Consider the following 6,000-nt stretch of genomic DNA (forward strand, 5'->3'; position numbering starts at 1 on the left):
AGAGCTGTTTGGTAAATCTCACTCAAAAATTGTACGAAGGAAGGAGGCTACAAATGTGCAGTATTTACAAACATGTAAGTAATATTAGTACAGAGAGCCCACCGAGTACAACCTTTAAATGCAGACAGGGTTGTACTTTCCAGGACCTGAACTTGCTTTTCTTCATTACTTTCCGCTATAATCCATTCCTTAGCACTTTCTAATGTCTGCCGGTCTAGTTTATTGGCTATAATTGAAATTGGCATTCTAATATTGATTTTTGGATATGTTAGGTTTTATTTTGTTTCCTTTTTATGTACTCTCCCATGATTTAAAAATAAAAATCTGTAGCACAGTCTGAAATAGATAAAACAAAGTGTCATCTTTCCAAGTATAGTCCTCCAGCATGTTTTAAATATATATATATATATATATATATATATATATATATATATATATATATATATATATATATATATATATATATATATATATATTCCAATGTGTTTGACACTTTGAATGTTAAATATTGAATAAGATCATTCAGGGCTTCTCCTGGAGCAAATCAAAAAGGTCAGTTAGGACTTTTATTGTGTCTCTCTTTCAATGTTTTATTTATAGGAAAGAAATATCATTATAGCAGCTCCACTGGGATCACAGGGAAGCATTGCAAATATATACCGCATCTTATTAACAGTGCCTTAAACCTGTTTGCGGACATAGAAACATTCATCATACATTTATATGTTTATAATTCACTTCAGGCCATGTATAATACAAATTACTTTTTGTTATGAAATAATTGCAACAGGTCCCATCTTGTCTTCATCTTTCATAAAGAGCACAATATACGGTTACTACACAATTTATTATTTAATATCATGCATGCTTGAAAAAACATGTGTTGCTATAATACTGGTGGATTGTGTTGTACTGAATATTTTTTGTTATTACTGTAATATACTAACTAAAAAATAGCCTGTAATTCTCCCTTAATGTACAATATACAGTAATGCATAGTGTTTACTCCAATCTCTAATTTAAGACAACATGTTCATGTAACGACACATTTAAAACAAAAAATCTCCAAAATGCTCTTTAAGACTTGGTTTGTGTTACTTTAACATGGAGCTTTCTCTTTTCAAAAATAAGGAGTTAATAAAAGAAAGGAGTAAGCAGTTTGAAAGAATGCTGCTAGTGCTGATCCCTTCCTTCCAGGACAAATCAGTACAGTAAAGAATTTCATTGTATTTGAATGCAGTCACTTCATGTTAAATCCTTGACAGTGTTCCTAATTTTTTGTTCAACCACATGTACAGTACCCCCCCCCCTCCCATCACCCCGTCACCACGTCACCCCAATGAGGTGGAAAATGCAAGGAAATAAAACACTATGCTGTGCAAGGAGGCTGACTGTAATAAGTGGAAAAGCATTTTAAACAAGCATATTGTAAATGGGTGGTTAAGGCAAAAAAAAAATTCACTTGCCTATTTTATTGATTCTAACACGGACACAAAGGAAATCAACACGTGTTTCATTTATTGCTACAAGAAAGACTAAATGCTGCTGCTTGCACAATTATTGTCTTTAGTCTTTATTGAATTCAGTGCTGCACAAGTGGATTTGAACATCCAAAGTACATACATTATTGACTGTCGATGCATTTCTAGAATGGACGATACCGCCAATCATCTCCAGGTGGCTCAAAATGAAGAAAATATATACATTTTCTTGTCCCTTATTCTACAATGATGATGCCTGCATTTTTTATTGAGTTCTTCTGAAACAAGAATAATGTTGTTTTGCATTGCACACTCCAGGGAAATACATGTATAAATGAAGGGATTTAGTTTACAGAACTCAAACTTATAAGCACATAATCTAGGCAATTGTCATTGTGGTAAAATAACATGACACCTCTGATCTTTCCACCCCTGCTGGGAGGTACAATGGGAGAGGTACAATGGGATTTCTGCAGGCTCCCCTGTCAGCACTGCCTGCCTGGGCTGCATTTCAGGAGGCAAAGACACAGAACGTCCCTCTCCACAACAAGCAACAATAAGCAGTGTGATTCTCAGTTTTAATTTATTTTTTGGTAACATTTGATTCTAATAGGAATTTTATTTTCAAAATGTTGTAATTTCATTTAGCCCAAATCCCATCAAAAATGGCTTTTCTTTAAAGTTTACATTTTAGGGTGTACTGATGGTTAAAAGGGGCACAATATTTAGTTTCAGTATTTATTAATAAATCCAAATGTGTTGCTAAAGACTTTGATAATTATTAACAAAGAATAAGAGTTAGGGTAACATATTGAGAACATTACTAAAGCTGCACATCATGTTATGAAGTAATTATACAATTTTTATTAAATAATGTTATGTTATAATAATAACATTTATCGATGCATTATTGATTGTGGACTCTTTGTAATGATCTAAACACTGGGAAATCATTGTTTTAAAACCTGTTACCCTGCTCTGCACCAGTAGTAAGATTAACCCTATATTTTGCTAATGTTGATTTCACACAACATGCTAGTTAGAAATTCAACAAACCTGCACAAGATCAAGCAAGACTCCATTCTTTCTTGATAAAGTAAATGACATTTCTTTATGGCCTATCCATATGAAGCCAAAACTCATTATGTACTGTATCTAAACCTAAAAGATGACTGTGAGTGGCCTCTTGGCTCTCTGAATAATTTGTTGTAATTATCCTGTTTCTGGGTTATTTCAATTACAACCAAGAGTTTGATACAGATGCATTACTGTAGACAGCTTAGTAACTATTTAATTGACTGTAGTGTAGAGCTGCCTTGCAATCTGTGTTTTTTCAAACAAGTAAATCCAGGCCTGCTACATGTATATATTTCACACCAATCCTCTAATTTGTGATGGATATTTCCACATTTAAATACTGTTTTACTGCTGTTTTTAGTCAGGTAATGCGGATGCCAACTGGGAGGTTGTGAGGCTCAACATAAGATTTAATCATTGAGTTTCCTGTCTTTAGACCACATTCTAATCTAAATTCTAATGTACAAAATATAACTTTCAGTCCTGCTCTACAGAAGAGACCTTTCATGTCGAGTAACTGCTTCAAATAATAATGGGATTGGGAGCTCTGTGATAAGTGTACAAGGCACTGGGAAACACTTTACATTTCCAAACTACTTGTATATTGATTTGGTATAACATAACAATGCCTTATATGCATTTAATTTAATTGATTTTAAAGTTGTTGTAATCACTTATAAGGCCATTAGGGCCATCCTATCTCCAAGAACTACTAACTGTATATTCCTAGTTGTTCTTTGAGATCAGAAAATGGAGAACTTTTATTTGTTCCAAAAAGTCATCTTAAAACAACTGGAGGCAGAGCTTTTTGCTGTTGTGCCTCTCGGTTGTGGGACTCTATTCTGATTTTCATTAGGCAGCCTGAAACACTGAATTCTTTTAAATCTAAATCAAAAACATACTTTTTTTAATGTGCTTTTAAATAATTGGTTGTAACTGGAGCCTACACATGAGCTATTTTGTTTTGTTTTTATCTTTGTAAAGCGCTCTGGGATGCCATGGCGTGAAGGGCGCTATATAAAAGTATCTTTGTATTGTATTGTATATTGTACTTTGAAAAGCGATTGCTGATCCAGTGTATCAGAGCAAATAGCTCTGCATTCAATGTAAGATTTACTATATGTGCTTGTTTTCTTCCAAAACATGGTTGTTGTTGTTTTAATATATAAATGGTATGTATAACAAATATGAACGTTTTAACAGCATCATGGAATATATCTGATTTCTACATTGAATTTCAATAATGTGTGTGGAGTAGTGTGGAGTAGTGGTCAGGGCTCTGGACTCTTGACCGGAGGGTTGTGGGTTCAATCCCCAGTGGGGGACACTGCTGTTGTACCCTTGAGCAAGGTACTTTACCTAGATTGCTCCAGTAAAAACCCAACTGTATAAATGGGTAATTGTATGTAAAAATAATGTGATATCTGTATAATGTGAAATAATGTATAATGTGTTATCTTGTAACAATTGTAAGTCGCCCTGGATAAGGGCGTCTGCTAAGAAATAAATAATAATAATAATGGTCTAGGCCAATTGTAGGCCTCACGTCTTCTACTATTATAGTCTGATTATGCTGAAAGACTTGTCTTGGGTGGTAGGGAAATGTGGCCACCTGCATACAGATCAAACAAGCTGGCTCCAAAGGAGTTCAATTTGTGAACCTGCTGACCACAGCAAGTAAACAATCAAGATTTTGTAGCACCAGATAATCCTGGGTGAGTCTGTAAATGTGCGTTATCCTTTTGAAATGTAAAGCTTGGCCCATGTTCGTGCCTTCAAGAAAATGTAACTTCTTAGACTGTACCTTATTACACATCCCTTTCCTCTGTGCCTACTGACACAATGGCAAAGGAATGTGGTTTTGTTTAGTTAAGCATGACTTAAATCTTAAATACAAGACACATGTCAGGACACCCAGTTTCTAACCCAAAATAAAGTCAAAGAAATAAACTGTTAGGAGTAGAAACCAAGGGTTAACACCTGAACCCCAGGGTCACCAGTGATGTACACTTCCTGATCAAACAATCGAGGCTAAGTAAGGGCTCATAGTATCAAAAGTTCAAACACCAGTTGAATGACTGTCATACTTATGACTTTCACTCTGCTGAAGCTTTGTGGCAAAATGATAATGGTGTGCACATTATTTTCTCTTCATGACTTTATAAACGACTTGGCATTCAGCTGGAATATGGACTGAGCCATTGCCTTGTTAAATGCTGCAAGTAAAATTAGGTATCCAATGATTTATTTTGCTTTTAGTAAATTTGTTTTCTTAGAATAGTTGTTTTTGGATATCTTGTTTTTAATCAAGTTCTTTATAATCATGCTATAGTTGTTTGTATTTAAATTCATATTATTAATAGGATATCAACAAGTAGATTTTTTAATTGCCCTTCCTATTCTTCATTTACTTTCCCTACTCTCAGAATAAATAAAACTAATAGCACAGTGGAATAAGCATCCAAGGTAAAAGTTGACTGTAATTGGTTATAGACAATTGCCTCTAATTAAATACACTGCCTACAGAAAATGCCCCATTTGCTACACTGAGAAAAGGGTTCAGTATGTAAATAGGGGTGAAGATAGTAAAGAATAGGAAGTGTATGTTAGAAAAGGAGAAAGATTATTATAGGTATGAAAATGGTACCTATGACTATCTCCCATAGACTGCAAATCAATCTCATCTTTTCAGAAAAAAAAATATTATGTCCAAAAAATATAGAATAGCACAAAGTCATTTTCAGGTGTTTGAACTATTTATTTTTGTTTTTGTGAAAACAACCTATATATATATATATAAAGTTGCAGTTTCCCTCTTTCTGTGGTTTTCTACAGTTAGATTTTTTTCTATATTTAATTCCTGGGACAAGGCACTCCAGTTTGGAAAGGAGCGGACAAATATATTTTTTAGCACTGGTATAAACTCTTGCTGATATATATATATATATATATATATATATATATATATATATATATATATATATATATATATATATATATATATATATATATGTGTGTATGGTTAAAAATGAATGCAGACAATGTAAGCCAGTAACTTTTGTCAGTATGATAATGATTTTTCCTCTCTATTAATTTCACGAGGCCCAGGGACATAGCAATGATGTCTACTTTTCCCTTTTGTTTTGTTATAGGCAACAGCAAACGGAAGCAGTCTCGGCTAATTCAGTAGCTTTTCTATTGATTAATTGATCTTATTTGTGGAAGACGTTATGCAGCTGGAGAAAGCAGAGAGCAGCGAGGGGATCATAAAAAAGGTAAATGCCTCTGGGCAAGGATCACATGACTGAAGTAAAAACATTAGGCTAAACATCCCAACGGTTTTATTAAAAGAGTTTCTTTTCTTACTTTTCATCATTCATTACATAGTAACATACACATTAAAACACTTATAATAGGCATCAAAAGACTTTTAAAATTGTTT

This window comes from Acipenser ruthenus, chromosome 10, assembly GCF_902713425.1.
Source record: "Acipenser ruthenus chromosome 10, fAciRut3.2 maternal haplotype, whole genome shotgun sequence".
NCBI lineage: Eukaryota > Metazoa > Chordata > Actinopteri > Acipenseriformes > Acipenseridae > Acipenser > Acipenser ruthenus.